Source organism: Artemia franciscana, chromosome 2 (assembly GCF_032884065.1).
Source record: "Artemia franciscana chromosome 2, ASM3288406v1, whole genome shotgun sequence".
NCBI classification, from domain to species: domain Eukaryota; kingdom Metazoa; phylum Arthropoda; class Branchiopoda; order Anostraca; family Artemiidae; genus Artemia; species Artemia franciscana.
The window spans coordinates 40,630,139-40,656,660 of record NC_088864.1 but is presented as its reverse complement, the minus strand read 5'-3'; the positions used below and the strand labels follow the sequence as shown (position 1 = coordinate 40,656,660).

Sequence of the window (26,522 nt, the reverse complement as noted above, 5' to 3'; positions counted from 1 at the left end):
CTTATATTATAAAATTTTTACCGTTAAAACTTGTCTCCTTCATTGCTACTGCAGAAAATAATGTCCTTGCAGAAAATATACGAACATGAATTTTCCTAATAAAAGTTGATTATTTTACTCAATAAGTTGTTTTGAAAATTAACTTAGATTGCTAAGGTTGGAACTATATTGTCATGGAACTTAAATATAGATCTTAAGTATATAAAGAATTAGTCTAATTAAGTCATTTGATACCAAATACTGAACATATTGTAGTAAAACCAAGATCATCTAGTTAGGTCCTAAAGCCTAACTACGCGATTTTTTGTGTATAAGGCAAAGAGGAAACTATAATGATATCTATATTACCGGCTATATTGAGTGTCGGGATGTCGACACCTGTAGATAAATCAAACCTCATTGGTCTGCATGTAAAATATTGTTGTTTTTTATATATTTTAACAGCTTCTAGCCTGTTGAAACGTGCTTGATATTTTTTCAGTCACTAAACATTCAATGAATGAACTATAATTTAATCTTTTTTTGTCAGACTTGCTGACAAGACAAATTCTGTCTGAATGAAATAGAGTAATGTGTATGGGGGGAAACCCGTAACACTGATTGTAATTACCGAGAGTTATTACTACAGCAAATACTATTTTCACTCTTCATCCTACCTGTATTTAATTTATCTGTCACGAAACTGTCAAATTAACAAACTCTGATTGTGCATATTACCTCCAGGGGCCATCACAGCATACTGCCATTTTTGGGTACGAAAAAACGTTCTAGGTAGGTCATGCTTTTGATAAAACTTGTTTTATCATTCAATGAGGAAGCTTGTGAAGAAAGTAAACATTTACCGGTATTGATATTTTGAGCGACATTCAACAAATTCATGTTTACTCCCTCCTCAAATCAATAAAAAGGATCTAGCAAAGCTTACCTTGAGCCCAAAGAAATGATCTGAGATAACCAAGGTTGTCGTGGGTATTGCATCGGAAGTAATACAATCCCCTGAGGCTCTAGTTGAGTTTGTACTAACTACGCAGGTTGAAAAGTTATAGACTGTATAGGCTGTTGTTGTCCTTGGTTGGGCTTAACATTCTGAGTACGGATACTAAAAGCAAGTACTTGCTGGGAGATATCACTATGTTGTTAACTGAGGTTGGGTGTTATTTGCTAGTAATTATTGAATGTAGGATGGAATGCTAAGATGAAGTATTACTTGGGCATGTCTGGCTGTTACTATATTTTAGCCAGCATCGATGACGATTCTGAGAATCATTTTCACCCAACACCGGTTGAGGACAACCCATTAGGAGAATATTAGCCAGAAGGAATCACTTGCGCCTTACTGATTACAAATCAGAATTTTCTGTTGGCACATTCTTTGTGGTTTGGTGATATTGCTGCACTGAAGAAAATGATTATTTGACAATTCTTGATGTATTTTCTGTGTTGCAATAGAGCATAGCTGCACATTTTTTAAGACTAGGGATCAGCACGGCACATTTTCACTTGTTCGAAACAACTGCAGACCTTGTCGAAACTGGGTGAATTCACTTCATCCACATTCACTTAATCATATTAAAAAACTTATTCCTCTTTTGTCACTTTGCATTGATACCTCTGTCAAACAAAACGATTGATCCTCAAAACAAAAACGATTGATCCTCAAAACAAAAAACAACATGACCCTCATTCAGCAAGCTAAATTTCTTTTCTATGATTGAGTTTCTAGGAAATAGAAGCATGCGCTGTTTCTAGCGATTAGATTGGAAATATATGTCTGCCATGTCTTGTTTCCAAGAGATCTGTAATTTGACAAAATGATAATTAACAAGCATGCTTATAAAACCAGTAATTTCGGATGCTATTTATCTATCACTCAGATAAAGGAACACAAAAGCAATAATTAATTTTGAGTCGAAAAGTGTCTATCGTCTCATTTCCTAGTAAAATATTATTAAGTGAAAATTTATGCTTCCTGAATTTGAAGATAGTAACAAATGAGTCAGCTAATTGGTATAAAGACCTATCCTTGTGTAGGGATAACTACATCTTGTAGACTTAAATAGGATAAATAAGATTTAAGAGATGAAATTAGTAATCACTTTGTTTTGATATTAAATTAAAAAAAAAAAACTTTTTTCAACTGAAGGTAAGGAGCAACATTAAAACCCAAAACAAGCACAAAAATTATTCTGTATATGAAGGGAGTGTCCTCCTCCTCAATGCCTTGATCTCCACGGTAAATTTTCCCGCTTCTAAAAAAATTCCTATTCTAATTTAATGGCCCTTGCATATAAAGAGTCGTTCTTGAAAAAAATTGGGACAAACCATCAAACATTCCTGTAAAGAGCAAGGTATTTAGGAGGGTTGCAACCCCTTCAAAAACGTTTTTAGCTTTAATGCTGCTCCTTACTCTAAGCTAAAAAAAACTTATTTTTTATTAAATTCTAATTGATTTCAAATAATGCTGGTAAGTCTGGCTCACCCTCCAAGAAAAATTCCCTCAAATGAGGGGAACGTTTTTCAGGAAAATTCTCTTTAGCATATTTTTATTTGAAACAGACTAAGCTCTATTTCTGATTATTATCCTAGCTTAAATATATTCGTTGTTGGACGTCTGCTAAGTGGAGAACAGTCTGGTAAGAATAAGTGGTGTCAACTTCAATTGTGCTCATTTCCAAAGACCAGGCTGCCTAGTCGTTCACTCAAGCAGGTGTCTATGCATATAATACCAAAATTTGTTGCTTTTTGGAATCCTTGTTTTGTTAATGTACAGTGAAAATAATAATGCAAAATTAAGAAAAGCAATGGGAGTTAGATTTATATACCTCTGAGAACTGACAATTTTTTTTATTAACATACATTTTTGAAATGACTTATTCATACTAGATGTTCATTTACAAGTTTTTGACCTATCTTGGGATCGTTGTTCGAAAAGTTAGATCGAATTTGTCACAGCTTGGAGGCTTAATCATCTTGTCTGTTAAATGAACACGGATCCATAATTAAAGCTTCTATCATTTCTATCTTACATTCAATTGGTGTAAAAGGGTAATTTCCTTTATTTATTTGTCTTGTTTTGTTCTATAAGAAAATTTTTTTTTGTCCAGCAGAATAGGTGATCTTCTTAAATTCAAATTTCACAAACAGAAAGTTTCTAGATTAAAGTTTAGATTAAAATTTAGCAGAGATATTCTTGATGCAGATGTTTATGGTTTAATAATATTAGATATATATCTGTTTAGATATATAATGTTTAGATCTGTTAAGATATCTATCCGTAATGTTTTTTGGGTACAAGCCAGAGGAAACTATGATGACATCTATATTAATGGCTGTATTGAGAGTGTCGGGATACATCGAACCTGCAAAAAAACCTGCGAACTTACGAATGCATGCAAAATATTGTTGGTTTTTATGGCACTTGGTATTAACCAAGTGACATATAGCAATCGCCAATTTTGTCGGTCTGTCGGTCTGTCGATCCCGGTTTTGCTACTTTAGGCACTTCCAGGTAAGCTAGGACGATGAAATTCGGCAGGCGTATCAGGGACATGACCAGCTTAAATTAGAAATAGTCGCTTTCCCAATTTGACCATCTGGGGAGAGTGGGGGGCCGGTTAATTCGTAAAAAATAGAAAAAATGAAGTATTTTTAACTTATGAGCGGGTGATGGGATCTTAATGAAATTTGATATTTGGAATAATATTGTGTCTCAGAGCTCTTATTTTGAATCCCGACTGGATCTGATGACATTGGGGGGAGTTGGAGGGGGGAGCCTAAAATCTTGGAAACACTTAGAGTGGAGGGATCGGGAGGAAACTTGATGGGAAAAATAAGCACCAGTCCCAGATACATGATTGACATAATCGAAACGGATCCGCTCTCTTTGGGGTAGTGGGGGGGGGGGGTAATTCTGAAAAATTAGGAAAAATGAGGTATATTTAACTTACGAACGGGTGATCGGATCTCAATGAAATTTGATGTTTAGAGGGATATCGTGTCTTAGAGCTCTCATTTTAAAGCTTGACCGGATCTGGTGACATTGGGGGGGGGGGAGTTGGGAGGGGGAAATCTAAAACTCGGAAAGCACTTAGAGTGGAGGGATCGGGATGAAACTTGGTGGGAAAAATAAACACAAGTCCTAGATACATGATTGACATAAAAGGAACGAATCCGCTCTCTTTGGGGTAGTTGGGGGGGGATTATTTCTGAAAAATTAGAAAAAATGAGGTATTTTTAACTTACGAACGAGTGATCGGATCCCAATGAAATTTGATACTTAGAAGCATATCGTGGCTCAGAGCTCTTATTTTAAACCCAACCGGATCTGGTGACATTGGGGGGGGGGAGTTGGGAGGGGAAACCTAAAACTTGGAAAACACTTAGAGTGGAGGGATCGGGATGAAACTTGGTGGAAAAAATAAGCACAAGTCCTGGATATATGATTGACATAAACGGAACAGATCCGCTCTCTTTGGGGTAGTTGGGGGAGGGTTAATTCTGAAAAATTAGAAAAAATCAGGTATTTTTAACTTACGAACGGGTGATCGGATCTCAATGAAATTTGATATTTAGAAGGATATCGTGTCTCAAAGCAATTATTTTAAATTCTGACCGGATCTGGTGACATTAGGGGAAGTTTGGGGTGGGGGAACCTAAAATCATGGAACACGCTTAGATTGGAGGGATTGGGATGAAACTAGGTAGGGAAAATAATGAGAAGTCTTACGTACGTGATTTACATAAATGGAACGGATCCGCTCCATTGGGGGGGGGGGGTAATTCTGAAAAATAAGAAAAAATGACGTATTTTTAACTTACGAAGGAGTGATCGGATCTTCATGAAACTTCATATTTAGAAGGACCTCGTAACTCAGATCTTTTATTTTAAATCCCAATCGGATCAAGCGTAATTGGGGGGGGGGAGTTGGGGGGGACCGGAAATCTTAGAAAATACTTAAAGCGGTAAGATAAGGATGAAACTGGATGGGAAGAATAGAAACCTGTCTAAGATACGTGACTGACATAACCGGACCGGATCTACTCTCTTTGGTGGAATTGGGGGGGGGGGGTAATTTTGAAAATTGAGGTATTTGTAACTTACGAAAGGGTGACCAGGTCTTAATGAAATTTGATATTTAGAAGGATCTTTTGCTTTAAAGTTCTAATTTTAAATTCCGACCAGATCCTGTGGACATTAGGGGGTGTTGGAGGGGTAAACCGGAATTTTTTGGAAAACGTGAAAATTGGGGTATTTTTATCTTACGAATAAATGATCAGATCTTAATGAAATTTGATTTTTAGAAGGAATTCATGTCTTAGAGCTCTTATTTCAAATCCCGACCAGATCTTTTGACATTGGGGGGAGTTGAAGGGGGAAATCTTGGAAAAACACTTGGAGTAGAGGATTCGGCATGAAGCTTGGTGGATAGAATAAACAAATGTCCTTAAATACGTTCTGAGACCATACTGGCTATGCATGACATATGAGAACAAAGAAAGGGAACAAAAAATGAAAAGAGAAAAAACAAGTAGGTGAAAAAACGAGGATTTTATCAGCCAGTAGCTAAATATTGAAAAACAAGCAAATATTTCGACAAGGACCTCCGCCAAGTCGTCCTCAAAGAAAACAAAGAAAAAAAAAAAAAAAAAAAAAAAAAAAAAAAAAAACAGCAAAATCTAACCTTTATAAGTGACCTGCACGAGAGGAAGACAGATACTGACTCAACCAACAAAAAACCAAGTTTAAATCAATGAAAGAGAAGTTACCAATTAGATTGAATAAGTATCCTTTGCCTTGCAACAGATTTCGCCTGTCTACAATTTCGGTTTTCATTAGATATGCGGACATGTTGTCTTAAATTAGATTGAGCGGAAATATTCATAGATTCTTTTAATATTAAATTATTATAAATTGGGATTAAGGAAATATCTCCCGTGTCTCTATATTTCCTTAAGCCCAATTTATAATAATTTAATATTAAAAGAATCTATGAATATTTCCGCTCAATCTAATTTAAGACAACATGTCCGCATATCTAATGAAAACCGAAATTGTAGACAGGCGAAATCTGTTGCAAGGCAAAGGATACTTATTCAATCTAATTGGTAACTTCTCTTTCATTGATTTAAACTTGGTTTTTTGTTGGTTGAGTCAGTATCTGTCTTCCTCTCGTGCAGGTCACTTATAAAGGTTAGATTTTGCTGGTTTTTTTTTTTTTTTTTTTTTTTTTTTTTTTTTTTTTTTTTTTTTTTTTTATTTTTTTTTCTTTCTTTGAGCACTGAGGACGACTTGGCGGAGGTCCTTGTCGAAATATTTGCTTGTTTTTCAATATTTAGCTACTGGCTGATAAAATCCTCGTTTTTTCACCTATTTGTTTTTTCTCTTTTCATTTTTTGTTCCCTTTCTTTGTTCTCATATGACAAATGTCCTTGTTACGTGATTGACGGAATTGTACTGGATTCGCTCTCTTTGGGGGAGTTGGGGGGAGGGGTTCAGTGATTTGCGAGTTTGGTGCTTCTGGACGTGCTAGGACGATGAAAATTGGTAGGCGTGTCAGGGAGCTGCACAATTTGACTTGATAAAGTCGTTTTCCCAGATTCGACCATCTGGGGCACTAAAGGGAGAGGAAAAATTAGAAAAAAATTAGATATTTATAACTTACGAGTGGGAGATCAGATCTTAATGAATTTTGATATTTAAAAGGACATCGTGACTCAGAGCTCTTATTTTAAATCCTGACCGGCATTGAGCCTCTTATTTTCCTTTTTAAATCAATCTATTGATTCATAGAATTTTGTTAGAGCTCATACCATATGATCTTTTGGCTCTTAGCTCTTCTCGCCTCGTCACAAGTGCCATATGAGCTCTTTGCCCTTGTTTTTATATATTTTAACAGCTTCTTGCCCGTTGAAACGTGCTTGATATTTTTTCAGTCAGTAAACATTCAATGAATGAACTATATTTTAATCTTTTTTTGTCAGAATTGCTGACAAGACGAATTCTGTCTGAATGAAATAGAGTAATATGTCTGGGGGGAAACCACATATGCTTATATTGCATATATGCCATATGCAATATTTAAAAAGATATTGAATGAGACGTGTCCTCTTAGAAAACTTAAAAGGGGTAGAACGAAATTCCCAAAGAAACCATGGATTAAACAGGGTATTCTAGATTTTTTAAGTTGATAGTATAAAATATACCTAGATGAACCCTCGGTTATTAATTTACAGCAATTTAAAAATTATCAGAATGTTTTAAACGGATTGAAACGGAAAGCTTAAAAAAAATGTATTTACAATATGGGCTTATAAAGCATAAATGTGATGTGAAAAAAACATGGAAAACGGTAAATTCACTCCTGGGTCAAAAGGGTAAAATAGAAGTTATTAATAAATTACAATCAAAGGGGGGGGGCTTTTACTACCCCAAAGGATGTTGCGAATTATTTATGTAAATATTTTTCTAGTGAGGGAACAAAACTTTGCGATGATGCTCGAAAAAAATTAAGCGGCCTCCCAAAATAGTTCATTCGGAAGTTCCAGTAGAAAATCACTTGGTTTTTATGGCACTTGGTATTAACCAAGTGACGTATAGCAATCGCAAATTCTGTCAGTCTGTCTGTCTGTCGGTCCCGGTTTCGCTACTTTAGGCACTTCCAGGTAAGCTAGGACGATGAAATTTGGCAAGCGTATCAGGGACCGGACCAGATTAAATCAGAAATAGTCATTTTCCCGATTTGACCATCTGGGGGGGGGGAGTGGGGGCCGGTTAATTTGGAAGAAATAGAAAAAATGAAGTATTTTTAACTTATGAACGGGTGATGGGATCTTAATGAAATTTGATGTTTGGAATGATATTGTGTCTCAGAGCTCTTATTTTAAATTCTGACCAGATCTGATGACATTGAGGGGAGTTGGAGGGGGGAAACCTAAAATGTTGGAAAACGCTTTGAGTGGTGGGATCGGGATGTAACTTGGTGGGAAAAATAAGAAAAAGACCTAGATACGTTATTGAAATAACCGGAACGGATCTGCTCTGTTTGGGGGAGTTGGGTGGGGGGTTAATTCTGAAAAATTAGAAAAAATGAGGTATTTTTAACTTACGAAGGAGTGATCGGATCTTAATGAAATTTGAAGTTTGGAATGATATCGTGTCTCAGAGCTCTTATTTCAAATCCCGACTGGATCTGGTGACATTGGGGGGACCTAAAATCTTGGAAAACGCTTAGAGTGGAGGGATCGAAATGAAACTTGGTGGGAAAAATAAGTAAGGGTCTTAGATACGTAATTGACATAATCGGAACGGATCAACTCTCTTCGGGGGAGTTGAAGGGGGGGGGGGTTAATTCTGAACAAATTAGAAAAATGAGATATTTTTAACTTACGAAGGAGTGGTCGGATCTTAATGAAATTTGATGTTTGGAAGGATATCGTGTCTAAGATCTCTTATTTTAAATTCCGACCAGATTCGATGATATTGGGGGGAGTTGGAGGGGGGAACCTAAAATCTTGGAAAACGCTTAGAGTCATGAGATCAGGATGAAACTTGGTGGGAAAAATAAGCAGAAGACCTAGATACACAATTGACATAACCGGAACAGATTTGCTCTGTTGGGAGGGGGGGGGTGGATTCTGAAAAATTAGAAAAAATGAGGCATTTTTAACTTGCGAAGGAGTGATCGAATCTCAATGAAATTTGAAGTTGGAAAACGCTTAGAGTCATGAGATCAGGATGAAACTTGGTGGGAAAAATAAGCAGAAGACCTAGATACACAATTGACATAACCGGAACAGATTTGCTCTGTTGGGAGGGGGGGGGGTGGATTCTGAAAAATTAGAAAAAATGAGGCATTTTTAACTTGCGAAGGAGTGATCGAATCTCAATGAAATTTGAAGTTTGAAAAGATGTCGTGTCTCAGAGCTCTTATTTTAAATCCCGACTGGATCTGGTGACATTTGGGGGGAAAATAAGTACAAGTCCTAGATACGCGATTGACATAACCGGGACGGAGCCACTCTCTTTGGGGGAATGGAGGGGAGGGTTAATTCTGAAAAATAAGAAAAATGAGGTATTTTTAACTTACGAAGGAGTGATCAGATCTTGATAAAATTTGATGTTTGGAAGGATATCATGTCTCAGAGCTCTTATATTCAATTTCGACCTTATCCGGTGAAAGGGAAGTTGGGGGGCAGAGCCTAAAATCTTGGAAAATACTTAGAGTGGAGGGATCGGGATGAAACTTGGTGGGAAAAATAAACACAAGTCCTAGATACGGGATTGACATAACCGGAACGGATCTGCTCTCTTTGGGGGAGCGGGGGGGGGGGGGTTAATTCTAAAAATTAGAAAAAATGAGGTATTTTTAACTTGCGAAAGAGTGATCATATCTTAATGAAATTTCATATTTAGAAGGACCTCGAAACTCAGATCTCTTATTTTTTATCCCGACCAGATCCAGTGTCATTAGGGGGTGGGGGGCCGAAAATCTTTGAAAACGCTTGTAGCGGAGAGATCAGGATAAAACTTGGTGGACAGAATAAGCACAAGTCCAAGATAGGTGACTGACATAACCGGACCGGATCCGCTATCTTTGGCGGAGTTAGGTGGTGGGGTTCAGTGCTTTGGTGAGTTTGGTGCTCCTGGACGTGCTAGGACGATGAAAATTGGCAGGCATGTCAGGGAGCTGTACAAATTGACTCGATAAAGTCGTTTCCCCCGATTAGAACATCAGGAGGGCTGAAGGGAGAGGAAAAATTAGAAAAATTGAGGTATTTTTAACTTGCGTGTGGGTGATCGGATCTTAATGAATTTTGATATTTAGCTTGACCTCGTGACTCAGAGCTCTTATTTTAAATCCCGACTGACATTAAGCCTCTGATTTTCCTTTTAAAGCAATCTATTGATTCTTAGAATTTTGCTAGAGCTCATACCATATGAGCTCTTAGCTCTTGGCTCTTCCGACCTCGTCACAAGTGCCATATGAGCTCTTAGCTCTTGTTAATGCTTGTACTATAAATGAAGTGAGTAAAATTATCAGTAGGATGTAATCAAATTCAAGTGGTGTAGACAGGATTTCTTTTAAGATTGCTAAATTAGTTTTAACACCAGTTTTATGAATTTGATTAATGAATCTACGGAAAAAGGAATTTTCCCAGAAGTTTTTATGGTCGTTAAAATAATACCATGGCATAAAGGAGGTAAGAGAGACGAACCTTCAAACAAAATACCCATTTCTATCCTCCCTTTCTTTCCAAAAATGTATGAAAGATGATTGGATCCAGGCTAACTGATTATATTGAAAATAATAAATTCTTATAAAAATACTCAATTTGGCTTCGGAAAAAAATAATTCCACATAAATGGCAACCATTAAACTTGTTGACTGGGTAAATACGACGGTTTACGCGGGTCTGATTCCAGCTGCTTTATTCCTGGATTTGAAGAAGGCTCTTGACACGATTGACCATAAAAAATTATTACTTGGGCTGGAAAAAATCGGTGTGATCGAGAAGGGGTTGTCTTAATTTGAATCTTATTTAAGAGACCAGAAGCAAATTTGGGTGAATGGGTGTTTTACTTCTGTGGCTTGTGTGATAACATGCGGATTACCCCAGGGTTCGATACTGGGTCCTCTTTTCTTCTATTCTAAAAAAATTTAACACACCTCGTTTGAGTTTTTTTGGTTTTTAGTTTTATCACTCTTTGTTGGATTATACCCCTCCCGCTGCCCGCGGGGCTCATGGACTAATACGCTTTGCTCTATAGGTAATGTTATCTGTAATAAAGCCCACTTTAAGCATTTTTAGTTTGCCCCATGGAGGAGAAAGGTCAACCAAAAATGGATGCGTTTCTCTAATCAAACAGTTCGTCGTAACGAAATGTAGTAAGGAGCGCCCCGGCTCAATAGCAACCAAAAATCTAACAAATGGAATTTTGATATCAATAGCTACATCAAAAGAAATATATTTTAATGTTGATTTTAAATATACAAGTTTCATCAAATTTAGTCTTACCAATCAAAAGTTACGAGCCTGAGAAAATTTGCCTTATTTTAGAAAATAGGGGAAAACAACCCCTAAAAGTCATAGAATCATGACAAAAATCACACCATCAGATTCAGAGTATCAGTAGAACCCTATTGTAGAAGTTTCATGCTCCTATCTACAAAAATGTGGAATTTTGTATTTTTTGCCAGAAGGCAGATCACGGATGCGTGTTTATTTTTTTGTTTGTTTTTTTTTCCCAGGGGTGATCGTATCGACCCAGTGGTCCTATAATTTTGCGAGAGGGCTCATTCAAACGGAAATGAAAAGTTCTAGTGCCCTTTTTAAGTGACCAAAAAAATTGGAGGACACTTAGGCCCCCTCCTACGCTAATTATTTTCCCAAAGTCACCAGATGAAAATTCTGAGTTAGCCATTTTATTCAGCGTAGTCAAAAAACCTTATACCTATGTCTTTGGGGACGACTTGGAACGAAAAGTTTAGAGCACTTGGATCGAAAGTAAACATTTACCGATATTGATATTTTGAGCTCATTTATAAAATCTTTCAGAATTTCCTTAGGACCGCGACAATCAATAAATTCATGTTTACTTCCTCCTTAAATCAATAAAAAGAATGTAGCAAAGTTTACCTTGAGCGCAAAGAAATGATCTGAGATAATCAAGGTTGTCGTGGGTATTACATTGGAAGTAATACAATTCCCTGAGGCTCTAGTTGAGTTTGTACTAGCTACGCAGGTTGAGAAGTTATAGATTGTATGGGCTGTTGTTGTCCTTGGTTAGGTATAACATTCTGAGCCAATATCAATAACAATTTGAGCATCATTTTTACCGAACACCGGTTGAGGACAACCCTTTAGGAGAATATTAGCCAGAGAAGGAATCACTCGCGGTTTTCTGATTACAAATCAGAATTTTCTCTTGGCACATTCTTTGTGGTTTGGCGATTAGATTGGAAATATGTCTGCCATGTCTTGTTTCCAAGAGATCTGTAATTAGACAAAATTACAACATATGCTTATAAAACCAGTAATTTCGAATGTTATTTATCAATCACTCAGATAAAAGAAACACAAAAGCGATAATTAATTTTGAGTCGAAAAGTGTCTATCGGCTCATTTCCTAGTAAAATATATTAAGTGGAAATTTATACTTCCTGAATTTGAAGATAGTAACAAATGAGTCAGCAAATTGGTATAAAGACCTATCCTTCTGTAAGGATAATTAAATGAAAATAAAACGAACAGGGATTATTCCGTATATGAAAGGAGCTCTCCCTTCCTCGACGTCCCAGTCTTCGCGCTAAATTTTTTACTGTTCTAATAAGTAGAGTTGAGAGAAAGAGTCAAACTTTAGCGTAAAGATCGGGTGTTGAAGAGGGGGAAACCCCTTTCATATGAGGAATAATTTCTGTTTCGTTTTAAGTTTTAATGCCGCCCCTTACTTTCAGTTAAAAAAACTTTTTTTTATTTAATTTCTGAACGTTTTTGAATTAATACATTTTTTTATTTTTGACTCACCGCACATGAAGAAATAAAACAAAATTTGTATATTAATTTTTTTTTGCAAAATGGCTTTCGCAGTTTTGATCGGACGATTTTGAAAAAAAGGGGCGGGGGAGGAGACCTAGGTGCCCTCCAATTTTCGGTTACTTAAAAAAGCAACTAGATTTTTTACGAACGCTTTTGTTAGTAATAAACATACGTACCTTACGAATTAACTTACGTAACAAACTTCTATATTTTCATATTTTTATTACGTATATGTGGGGGTTCGCCCCCGCGTCAACACCTTGCTCTTTACACTAAGACCTGATTTTTGTTATAAATCTTTAAGAACGACCCCTGAATCATAAAGGCCATAGAAAAAATAGTTGAAATTACTAAAAATACTTCAGCGTAAATAGCAAAGTATTGTTGAGGAGACAAACTCCTCTATATAAGTAATATTTTATGTTCGTTTTAAGTTTTAATGCTGCTCATTACTTGCAGTTGAAAAAAAATGTATTTATTTTCTCTTTTTTTTTTAAATAATGCTAGAAAATACTGCGCCCCCTTCATGAATATTATCTTCCCTCATGAAAAATTCCTCCATGGAGGAATCCTCCCACGTAACCCCCTCTCCCCGACGGGAAAAAGTCATCCTAAAAATGTCTGTATACTTCATAATAGCAATTACTATGTATAAACAATGGTCAAAGTTTATAACTTACAGCCCCTCCCCCAAGGACTGTGGGGGATTAAGTCGTCCCCAAAGACATAGTTATAATCTTTTTTGACTATGCTGAACAAAATGGATATCTCAAAATTTTGATCCTTTGACTTTGGGATAAAAATTAGCGTGGGAGGGGGCCTAGGTGCCCTCAAATTTTTTTGTTCACTTAGAAAGGGCTCTAGAAATCTTATTTCGTGTTATAATGAGCCCTCTCACAAAATTCTAGGGCCACTGGGTCGACACGATCACCCCTGAAAAAAAAAACAAGAGCTAAGAGCTCATATGGCACTTGTGACGAGGCAAGAAGAGCTAAGAGTCAAGAGTTCATATGGTTTGAGCTCTAACAAACTTCTAAGAATCAATAGATTGATTTAAAAGGAAAATCAGAGGCTTAATGCTGGTCGGGATTTAAAATAAGAGCTCTGAGTCACGACGTCCTTCTAAATATCAAAATTCATTAAGATACGATCACCCAGTCGCAAGTAATAAATACCTCATTTTTTCTAATTTTTCCTCTCCTTTTAGCCCCCCAGATGGTCGAATCTGGGAACATGACTTTATCAAGTCAATTTGTGCGGCTCCCTGACACGCCTACCAATTTTCATCGTCCTAGCTCGTCCAGAAGCACCAAACTTACCAAATCACTGAACCTAATAATGATAGATGGTAATAAGCTTACCTAATTACCTAAGCTATGGATGTCAGGTGATTGATTTTTTCTAACGATAATTTCGACAGGACCTGTGCCTGTCAAAGTTCGGGCCGTGGCACAACAATAATTCCAGGTTCGGCTCATCATTAGTGTTGTTCAGTGTTTTTAGTTTTATTTATTTAGTGATTTTACTTTCTGGCAAGAAATTTGCCAGGAACAGGTCCTGTCGAAATTATCGTTAAAAAAATCAATCACCTGACATCCATAGCTTATGTAAGCTTATTACCATCTATCATTATTATGTATAAAAGTCAGGTTAGCCTCAGAGCACATATTAAATCACTGAACCCCTCCCCCCAACTCCCCCAAAGAGGGCGAATCCAGTACGGTTACGTCAAAACGTATCTAGATACGTCACGTATCTAGGACATTTGCTTATTCTATCCACCAAGCTTCGTCCCGATTCCACCACTCTGAGCGTTTTCCGAGATTTTCGATTTCCTCCTCCAACTCCCCCAATGTCAACAGATCTGGTCAACAGCCAAATTAACACCCCCACCTCCTCCAAAGAGAACGGATCCGTTCTAGTTATGTCAATCACGTATATAGAACTTGTGATTATTCTTCCCATCAAGTTTCATCCCGATCTCTCCACTCTAAGCATTTTCCAAGGTTTCTGTTTCCCTCCTCCAACCCCCTATGTCCCCAGATCCGATTTGAGTCAAAAATGGAGCATCTGAGACATAAGATCCTTCTATATCACGTTTCATTAAGATCTGATCACCTATTCGTAAGATAAAATACCCCAATTTTCACGTTTTCCAAGAATTCCGGTTTTCCCCTCTAACTCCCTCCAATATCACAGGATCTGGTCAAAATTTAAAATAAGAGCTTTAAAGCACAATATCCTTCTAAATCTGGTCGGGATTTAAAATAAGAGCTTTGAGACACAATATTCTTCTAAATATCAAATTTCAGTGAGATCCGATCACCCGTTCGTAAGTTAAAAATACCTCATTTTTTCTAATTTTTCAGAATTAACCCCCCCTCCCAACTACCCCAAAGAGAGCAGATCCGTTCCGGTTATGTCAATCGTGTATCTAGGACTTATGCTTATTATTCCCACCAAGTTTCATCCTGATCCCTCCACTCTAAGTGTTTTCCAAGATTTTAGCTTTCCCCCTCCCAACTCCCCCTCCAATGTCACCAGATCTGGTCAGGATTTAAAATAAGAGCTCTGAGACACGATATCCTTCCAAACATCCAATTTCATTAAGATCTGATCAAGTGTTCGTAAGTTAAAAATACTTCATTTTTCCTATTTTTTCCGAATTAACTGGACCCCCACTCCCCCCCCACATGGTCAAATCGGGAAAATGACTATTTCTAATTTAATCTGGTCCGGTTCTTGGTGTGCCTGCCAAATTTCATCGTCCTAGCTTATCTGGAAATGCCTAAAGTAGCAAAACCAGGACCGACCGACACACAGACCAACAGAATTTGCGATTGCTATGTCACTTGGTTAATACCAAGTGCCATAAAAACAAGAGCTAAGAGCTCATATGGCACTTGTGACGAGGCGAGAAGAGCTAAGAGCCAAGAGATCATATGGTATGAGCTCTAACAAAATTCTATGAATCAATAGATTGATTTAAAAAGGAAAATGAGAGGCTTAATGCCGGTCAAGATTTGAAATAAGAGTTCTGAGTCACAAAGTCCTTCTAAATATCAAATTTCATTAAGATCCGATCACCCACTCGTAAGTTATAAATACCTAATTTTTTCTAATTTTTCCTCTCCCTTTTGCCCCCCAGATGGTCGAATCTGGGAAAACGACTTTATCAAGTCAAATTGTGCAGCTCCCTGACACGCCTACCAATTTTCATCGCCCTAGCACGTCCAGAAGCACCGAACTCGCCAAATCACTGAACTCCTCCCCCCAACTCCCCCAAAGAGAGCGAATCCAGTACGATTCTGTCAATCACGTATCAAGGACATTTGTTTATTCTATCTACCAAGCTTCATCCCGATTCCTACACTCCAAGTGTTTTTCCAAGATTTCCCCCTCCAAATCCCCACAATGTCAAAAGATCTGGTCGGGATTTGAAATAAGAGCTCTGAGACATGAATTCCTTCTAAAAATCAAATTTCATTACGATCCGATCATCTATTCGTAAGATATAAATACTCCAATTTTCATGTTTTCATGAATTCCGGTTCCCCCCTCCAACTCCCCCGAATGTCACAGGATCTGGTCGGAATTTGAAATTAGAACTTTAAAGCACAAGATCCTTCTAAATACCAAATTTCATTAAGATCTGGTCACCCTTTCGTAAGTTACAAATACCTCAATTTTCAAAATTACCCCCCCCCCCCAATTCCACCAAAGAGAGCAGATCCGGTCCAGTTATGTCAGTCACGTATCTTAGACAGGTTTCTATTCTTCCCATCCAGTTTCATCCTGATCTCACCGCTTTAAGTATTTTCTAAGATTTCCGGTCCCCCCCAACTACCCCCCCAAATTACGCATGATCCGGTTGAGATTTAAAATAAGATATCGGAGTTACGAGGTCCTTCTAAACATGAAGTTTCATGAAGATCCGATCACTCCTTCGTAAGTTAAAAATACGTCATTTTTCTTATTTTTCAGAATTCCCCCCCCCCCGCAATTGAGCGGATCCGTTCCAATTATGTAAATTACGTATGCAAGACTTCTGCTTATTTTTCCAACCAAGTTTCATCCCAATCCCTCCAATCTAAGCGTTTCCCATCATTTTAGGTCACCCCACCCCAAACTTCCCCCAATGTCACCAGATCCGGTCAGGATTTAAAATAAGAGCTTTGAGACACAATATCCTTCTAAAAATCAAATTTCATGGAGATCCAATCACTCGTTCGTAAGTTAAAAATACCTCATTTTTTCTAGTTTTTCAGAATTAACCCCCCCCCCAACTACCCCAAAGAGAGCGGATCCGTTCTGGTTATGTCAATCATGTATCTAGGACTCGTTTTTTTTTCCACCAAGTTTCATCCCGATCCCTCCACTCTAAGTGTTTTCCAATTTTTAGGTTTCTCCCTCCCAACTCCCCCCCCCCAAATATCACCAGATCGTGTCGGGTTTAAAATAAGAGCTCTGAGCCACGATATCTTTCTAATTATCAAATTTCATTGAAATCCGATCACCCGTTCGTAAGTTAAAAATACCTATTTTTTTTTCAGAAATACCCCCCCCCCCCAACTACCCAAAAGAGAGCGGATCCCTTCCGTTTATGTCAATCATCTATCTAGGACTTGTGTTTATTTTTCCCACCATGTTTCATCCCGATCCCTCCACTCTAAGTGTTTTCCAAGTTTTAGGTTTCCCCCTCCCAACTCCCCGCCCCCATCACCAGACCCGGTCGGGATTTAAAATAAGAGCTCTAAGACACGATATCCTTCTAAACATCAAATTTCATTGAGATCCGATCACCCGTTCGTAAGTTGAAAATACCTCATTTTTCTAATTTTTAAGACTTACTCCCCCCCCAACTACCCCAAAGAGAGCAAATCAGTTCCGATTATGTCAATCATGTATCTGGGACTTGCGCTTATTTTTTCCATCAAGTTTCATCCCGATCCCTCTACTCTAAGTGTTTTCCAAGATTTTAGGTTTCCCCCCTCCAACTCCCCCCAATGTCATCAGACCCAATCGGGATTTAAAATAAGAGCTCTGAGACACAATATCATTCCAAACATCAAATTTCATTAAGATCCAATCACCCGCTCATATGTTAAAAATACTTCATTTTTTCTATTTTTCCGAATTAACCGACCCCTACTCCCCCCCCCAGATGGTCAAATCGGGAAAACAACTATTTCGAATTTAATCTGGTCCGGTCCCTGATACGCTTGCCAAATTTCATCGTCCTAGCTTACCTGGAAGTGCCTAAAGTAGCAAAACCGGGACTTTAGGTTTTCCCCCTCCAACTCCCCCCAATGTCATCAGATCCGGTCGGGATTTAAAATAAGAGCTCTGAGACACAATATCATTCCAAATATCAAATTTCATTAAGATCCAATCACCCGCTGATAAGTTAAAAATACTTCATTTTTTCTATTTTTTGCGAATTAACTGGGCCCCCACTCCCCCCCCCAGATGGTCAAATCGGGGAAAACGACTATTTCTAATTTAATCTTGTCCGGTCCCTGATACGCTTGCCAAATTTCATCGTCCTAGCTTACCTGGAAGTGCCTAAAGTAGCAAAACCGGGACCGACAGACCGACAGAATTGGCGACTGCTATATGTCACTTGGTTAATACCAAGTGCCATAACAACAAATAAACACGCACCCGTGATCGGTCTTTGGGCCAAAAAGGCGATTTTCCCATTTTTGTAGATAGGAGATTGAAACTTCTACAGTGAGGTCCTCTGATACGGTGAATTTGATGGTGTGATTTTCGTTAAGATTCTATGACTTTCAGGGTGTGTTTTTCCCTATTTTCCAAAATAGGGCAAATTTTCTCAGGATCCCATCTTATGATGAGTAAGACTAAATTGGATGAAACTTTTATATTTAAAATCAGGATAAAAATCTAATTCTTTTGATATATGTATTAGTATCAAAATTCCATTTTTCAGTCTTTCGTTTACTAATGAGCTGGGTCGCTCCCTACAACAGTTCATTACCACGAACTGTTTTACTACATCTGGTAGACTAAAATAGAATAAATAAGATTTAAGAGATGAAATTAGTCATCAAATTGTTTTGATATTAAATTAAAAAAAAAATTCAACTGAAGGTAAGGAGCAACATTAAAATTTAAAACAAACAGAAATTATTATGTAAATGAGAGGGTTCACCCCCTCGTCAATACCTTACTCCTTACGCTAGAGTTCGAATTATGTTTTAATTCTTTAAGAATGACCCCTGAACCACAAAGACCGTTTAATTAGAATAACAAACTTAGATGAAGAATAACATAGACGTATAACAGACAAGTAGCCTACCATATATATATATATATATATATATATATATATATATATATATATATATATATATATATATATATATATATATATATATATATATATATATATATATATATATATATATATATATATACTAGCTGTTGGGGTGGCGCTTCGCGCCACCCCAACACCTAGTTGGTGGGGGCGCTTCGCGCCCCCCCAAGCCCCCCCGCGCGCGTAAGTCGTTACGCGCCATATTAGTTACGCGCCATTGTAGTTGTGTCCCTATGTCCCACCTGTGAATATAGATAGATATATATATATATATATATATATATATATATATATATATATATATATATATATATATATATATATATATATATATATATATATATATATATATATATATATATGTTTTTAACTACGTAAAACTTGCGAATATACAACATTCTTTGCTGTCCCATTGTCTGTGCATGTAAATAGATTGTCAGGTATACCGACTCTTGAACATGCAACATATAATGGTCCATGGGAAAACAATCCGTATTAAGATCTATACCTCATGATTCTAATGATTGCCCTTGAGCTTTGTTGATGGTGATTGCTAATCGACCATTCCCTGTCCCGGTCGTCATTTATATCCCCCTGTGCCCCCCGGCGTCCCCGTTGTAGTTGTGTCCCTGTGTCCCGGTCGTCATTTATATTCCCTGTGTCCCGGTCGTCATTTGTATCCCGGTGTCCCGGTCTGTATATACATTCGTTTTTTAGTTTTGTTTTTCTCCTTTATTTTTTTCCTTTTTTTTGTTTTTTAGTTTATTTAGTTTATTTAGATTTTTAGATTTTTTAGTTTTTTTATTAGTTTTTAGTTTTTTTTTCTTTTTAGTTTTTTTGTAGTTTTTACCTTCTTTTTAGTTTTGTTAGTTTTTTTTTTTACTTATGTCCTGGTCGTCATTTATACTCCCTGTGTCCCGGTGCTTTGTTGATTGCTAATCGAACATTCCTTTTGTCCTGGTCGCTTTCTCTTTGAGTGTCGTCATTTATTTTTTTCTTTTTTAGTTCTTTTAGTTTTTACCTTTTTTAGTTTTTTTTAGTTTTTTAGATGAAATTTTTTTTTAGTTTTTTCCTTTTTTTCTTTTTAGTTTTTTATTGGTTTTTACCTTTATTTTAGCTTATTTTTCAGTTTTTTCCTTTTTTTTAGTTTTTTTTTTAGTTTTTTACCTTTTTTAGTTTTTTTAGTTTTTTAGCTTTTTTATTTTTTTTATTAGTTTTTAGTTTTTTTTGTAGTTTTTGCCTTTTTTTTAGTTTTTTCAGTTTTTTTTTAGTTTTTAGTTTTTTACCTTTTTTAGCCTAACCAGGATTTGAACCTGGGACCTTCATTCTCCGTTCTGACACCCTCTCTCACCGAGTGACTACTCCAGCATGTTCATTTTGGTGTTTTAAATGGTATATTATTAACCAAATTAATGTGTTTTACAATATACTAAGCATCGTCATAACAAAAATGACGACAACTAATTTCATGACGTCAGCCGACACAGAAACATGACGTCACCTGATCCACAGACAGACAACTTATTTTTATATATATATATATATATATATATATATATATATATATATATATATATATATATATATATATATATGGTACTTGTCTGTTATAGCGCCTTTGTTATTCTTCATCTAAGTAAAACCTGTTTCTCTTACTAATTCTAATGAAATATCACAAAATATAATGAAAATATAATATTTAAGATACAAATTTAGGCTACAGATTTGCACATTAGGGGTGGGCAGGAGAAAGTATAGCAGGTCCGTATGCAAAATGTATTAGGCACAATTATCCTTGTACTTTGTCGGTAGAGTTAGAGTTATTAGTAGTAGTAGTAGTAGTACAATTATCCTGCATATTATGAAGTAATAATTCTTTTATAACTTCAGTATGTCCAAATATTTTGTCCCTCCCCCCCCCCCCTTATTTGCAAATATATAGCCCAAATTCTATAGTTCCTATCTATTCTGTCATTTCTCTTAGTCTTGTCTCATGATAAGCTAAAAGAAATATATATATATATATATATATATATATATATATATATATATATATATATATATATATATATATATATATATCTTCTATATATATAAAAATAAGTTGTCTGTCTGTCTGTGGATGGATCAGGTGACGTCACCTGAAAAAACTGGATCAGGTGACGTCAAAACTGAAAAAACTAAAAAAAGGCAAAAACTACAAAAAAAACTAAAAACTAATAAAAAAAATAAAAAAGCTAAAAAACTAAAAAAACTAAAAAAAGGCAAAAACTACAAAAAAAACTAAAAACTAATAAAAAAGCTAAAAAACTAAAAAAACTAAAAAAAGGCAAAAACTACAAAAAAAAACTAAAAACTAATAAAAAAAAATAAAAAAGCTAAAAAACTAAAAAAACTAAAAAAACTAAAAAAAGGTAAAAAACTAAAAAAACTAAAAACTAAAAAAAACTAAAAAATAAGGAAAAAACTGAAAAATAAGCTAAAATAAAGGTAAAAACCAATAAAAAACTAAAAAAACTGAAAAAACTAAAAAAAGGCAAAAACTACAAAAAAAACAAAAAACTAATAAAAAAAGTAAAAAAGCTAAAAAACTAAAAAAACTAAAAAAACTAAAAAAAGGTAAAAAACTAATAAAAATAAAAAATAAAAAAACTAAAAAAAAGGAAAAAACTGAAAAATAAGCTAAAATAAAGGTAAAAACCAATAAAAAACTAAAAAGAAAAAAAGAAAAAACTAAAAAAAATTTTCATCTAAAAAACTAAAAAAAACTAAAAAAGGTAAAAACTAAAAGAACTAAAAAAGAAAAAAATAAATGACGACACTCAAAGAGAAAGCGACCAGGACAAAAGGAATGTTCGATTAGCAATCAACAAAGCACCGGGACACAGGGAGTATAAATGACGACCAGGACATAAGTAAAAAAAAAAACTATCTATATATATATAAAAATAAGTTGTCTGTGGATCTGTGGATCGTGGATCAGGTGACGTCACCTGAAAAAACTGGATCAGGTGACGTCAAAACTGAAAAAACTAAAAAAAGGCAAAACTACAAAAAAAACTAAAAACTAATAAAAAAATAAAAAAGCTAAAAAACTAAAAAAACTAAAAAAAGGCAAAAACTACAAAAAAAACTAAAAACTAATAAAAAAGCTAAAAAACTAAAAAAACTAAAAAAAAGGCAAAAACTACAAAAAAAACTAAAAACTAATAAAAAAATAAAAAAGCTAAAAAACTAAAAAAACTAAAAAAACTAAAAAAAGGTAAAAAACTAAAAAAACTGAAAACTAAAAAAAAAACTAAAAAAAAGGAAAAAACTGAAAAATAAGCTAAAATAAAGGTAAAAACCAATAAAAAACTAAAAAAAAAACTGAAAAAACTAAAAAAAGGCAAAAACTACAAAAAAACTAAAAACTAATAAAAAAAGTAAAAAAGCTAAAAAACTAAAAAAACTAAAAAAACTAAAAAAACTAAAAAAAGGTAAAAAACTAAAAAAAAAAAATAAAAAAAAAATAAAAAAAAGGAAAAAACTGAAAAATAAGCTAACATAAAGGTAAAAACCAATAAATAACTAAAAAGAAAAAAAGGAAAAAACTAAAAAAAATTTTCATCTAAAAAACTAAAAAAACTAAAAAAGGTAAAAACTAAAAGAACTAAAAAAGAAAAAAATAAATGACGACACTCAAAGAGAAAGCGACCAGGACAAAAGGAATGTTCGATTAGCAATCAACAAAGCACCGGGACACAGGGAGTATAAATGACGACCAGGACATAAGTAAAAAAAAAAAATTAACAAAACTAAAAAGAAGGTAAAAACTACAAAAAAACTAAAAAGAAAAAAAACTAAAAACTAATAAAAAACTAAAAAATCTAAAAATCTAAATAAACTAAAAAAGAAAAAAAAAGGAAAAAAATAAAGGAGAAAAACAAAACTAAAAAACGAATGTATATACAGACCGATACACCGGGATACAAATGACGACCGGGACACAGGGAATATAAATGACGACCGGGACACAGGGACACAACTACAACGGGGACACCGGGGGAAACAGGGGGATATAAATGACGACCGGGACAAAAAAACTAAAAAGAAAAAAAAACTAAAAACTAATAAAAAAACTAAAAAATCTAAAAATCTAAATAAGCTAAAAAAGAAAAAAAAAGGAAAAAAATAAAGGAGAAAAACAAAACTAAAAAACGAATGTATATACAGACCGGGACACCGGGATACAAATGACGACCGGGACACAGGGAATATAAATGACGACCGGGACACAGGGACACAACTACAACGGGGACACCGGGGGAAACAGGGGGATGTAAATGACGACCGGGACACCGGGACAGGGAATGGTCGATTAGCAATCACCATCAACAAAGCTCAAGGGCAATCATTAGAATCATGAGGTATAGATCTGAATACAGATTGTTTTCCCATGGACCATTATATGTTGCATGTTCAAGAGTCGGTAAACCTGACAATCTATTTATATGCAAAGACAATGGGACAGCAAAGAATGTTGTATATTCGCAAGTTTTACGTAGTTAAAACCATATATATATATATATATATATATATATATATATATATATATATATATATATATATATATATATATATATATATATATATATATATTTTATATATATATATATATATCTATCTATATTCACAGGTGGGACATAGGGACACAACAACAATGGCGCGTAACTATTATGGCGCGTAACGACTTACGCGCGCGGGGGGGCTTGGGGGGGGGCGCGAAGCGCCCCCACCAACTAGGTGTTGGGGTGGCGCGAAGCGCCACCCCAACAGCTAGTATATATATATATATATATATATATATATATATATATATATATATATATATATATATATATATATATATATATATATATATATATATATATATATATATATATATATATATATATATATATATAGTATCCAGGGAGAATTAATAGTAATCTATAAAATATAACTCACGTTTATTGACCAGTGTCAAATCATCGCCACATTTTATCAACTCACTAACTACGGACATGAATTTCTTCAAACGAACTTGAAATACAAACTAAAAATGATATGTGCACTTAAGAGATTTACAAATGTATGGTAGGGCATACTAACCAATCAGAAAATGGAACCACAAACTAAGTTTAAATTATTCATAAATTAAGAATCAATGGGTCAGGATTCAGGTAGCCAGTGCAATGAATCGTACAAAATATTAATACGAAGCCAAATTATTTTCTCCTGCAAAATCAGTATATTTCAATTGCCATTGAAACTGGGCTAACCTCTACGAGGAAATTTAAAGCGTGATTAAAATTGACTTACAGGTACATACATAAATAATTACCTTAATTCGCACTTCGGAGCGATAAGGTCCAATGAATCTGTGTTGCTCCGTGAAAAAAAGGAAATATAAGAGCAAAAAGAAAATTTATCGGATAATGAGAGGAACGGACCCGATAGTCAATAGATTACTATAATCTGTTGTAACATCCCTACTTGACTATCACATGTGAGTCAGTATTTTCTTTTTTTCACTTAGGCACAAGTCTTCAAGATCTGCTTCAATTTTCAATTGGGGGTGAACAAAATAAAAAAACATGAAAAAGTTGTTTATATGCATTTTGTCTATAGTTTTACATGGCCAGACAAGGTTTCGGGGGGGGGGGGGGAGAATAAACCCAGTACCTCCTCCCTGATTACGACCTTGTACGAAGAACTTATAAGTTGAAGCTATTTTCTGTTATAAAAATTTTAAGACTAATAAACGGTTAGCAATTACACGTTAACATATCAGACAGAAATATCAAAATCAATGACAGATATATCCATGAGGCTGTCCATAATAACTAACTGACCACAAGAGGTAGTGATACTCCTGATCGGGCTTGGGTGAGGTACAAAAGAGTATTTCCAGGCTGCAGCCTTTCCTCGAGTTCACAGGGAGGCGCTTAGACACAATGCAAGCTTATTTCCAGGACAAATGATTGTATTTTGGATGGCTTACACTTTCACAAAAAAGGAAAAAGAAGCGCTGAAAAATATAGAGCCACCTTTGTTAATATAAAATGAAAAAAAAAATAACTATGCTGAACAAAATGGCTATCTCAAAATTTTGATTCGTTGGCGTTGGGTAAAAATTGAGTGTATTTTTTTTGAGGCTCAAAAAATTAAGCCTAGATGCCCTCTAATTTCTTCGGTCACAGAAAAAAGGCACTAAAACTTTTAGTTTTCATTAGAATGAGCCCTCTCGTGACATTCTAGCACCACTGGGTCGATACGACCACCCCTGGGAGACAAAAAAGAAAACAAATTAACGCGCATCCGTGATTGGTCTTCTGGCAAAAAATACGAAATTCCACATTTTTGTATATAGGAGCTTGAAACTTCTACAGTAGGGTTCTTCGATACGCTGAATGCGTTGGTGTGACTTTCGTTAAGATTCTATGACTTTTGGGGGGCGTTTCTCCCTTTCCAAAAAAAGACAGATTTTATAATGTTCGTAACTTGTGAAGGGTAAAATCGAATTTGATTAAACTTATATATTTAAAATCATCATAAAATTATGATTCTTTTGATCCATGTACTAGTATCAAAATTCTGTTTTTTAGGGTTTCGGTTACTATTGAGCCGGGTCGCTCTTTTCTACAGTTCGTTACCACGAACTGATTGATTTTACCACAGTTCACCCTCCTCAAAACTAAGTCAAAGAATCTCCTCAGGCAAAAATTGCCCCAAAAGTGTATCTTTTCTTGTTTTAAACGATGTTTGTCACAATAATGTTAAGCGACCCATGATTAGAAGGGGATTAGAGGGTAAGTTGGAGGAGGGTTACAAGTTTTCTGGCCTGGACAAAACCAAACAACACACAGATAACATAAAAAGTTGGTTTCCATTTATAATACTTATCGGATGAAGGCTGTTGTTGAATATAATGCATGGAGCTAGCTGGTAAGCTGTTTGATGGCTGTTGGTTAATGTAGCCATGCGAAATAAAAGATTTTCGTTTGATATAAATTCTTTCGATTTATATGGGGGCACTGGTGGCCTACCAATCTCAAATAATGGCCAAGATGTGTACTTTCAGTAGTAGACCACTTTCGAGGATTTACGTTTGCTAAAGCTTTGAAGGACCGAAGTGCCTCTACCACAAGTAAGGCACTCGCTAAACCATTTTTGAACTACGGAATTCTCAATACAGCGTCATCAGATAATGGAAAAATTTTGTTTCGAAGGCTACAGAGGATCTAATGCAATTTCTCCAGATACCAAACTTAGTGACTTCTCCATTTCATCCAGAAGCAACTGGGAAGATCAAAAATAGACACAAGTTGTATTCAAATGTTTTAGGAATATATATTAAAAACAAGAGGAAGGACTGGGACGACTATTTGCCATTTTTAGCCAACGTAATAAATACGGCCTTTTCGGAGACTATACAAGAAACCTCATTATAGAAACTCATTATATAATGTTCGGCCCTGACTTCAAAATACCATACATTGAAATAATAAATTTGAGACAATTCAATAATGATTCATGTTATTATAAGCAGGATATCATCAATCGGATGAGACAAGTATGCAAAATGGCAAGACAAGAACTGGAAAAAAAAGACTAGAACGTG

At 35.4% G+C, this 26,522-nt stretch overlaps 1 long non-coding RNA gene across 1 annotated transcript; it reads right to left on the bottom strand.

The window, feature by feature from the left end:
- Positions 1-1,528: 1,528 nt before the first annotated feature.
- On the bottom strand, positions 1,529-24,687 carry LOC136034320 (uncharacterized). Its single transcript, XR_010619160.1, has 2 exons — positions 23,867-24,687; positions 1,529-1,796 (listed from the first exon to the last, which is right to left on the bottom strand). It is a non-coding gene; the product is annotated as an uncharacterized LOC136034320 (long non-coding RNA).
- Positions 24,688-26,522: the final 1,835 nt, after the last annotated feature.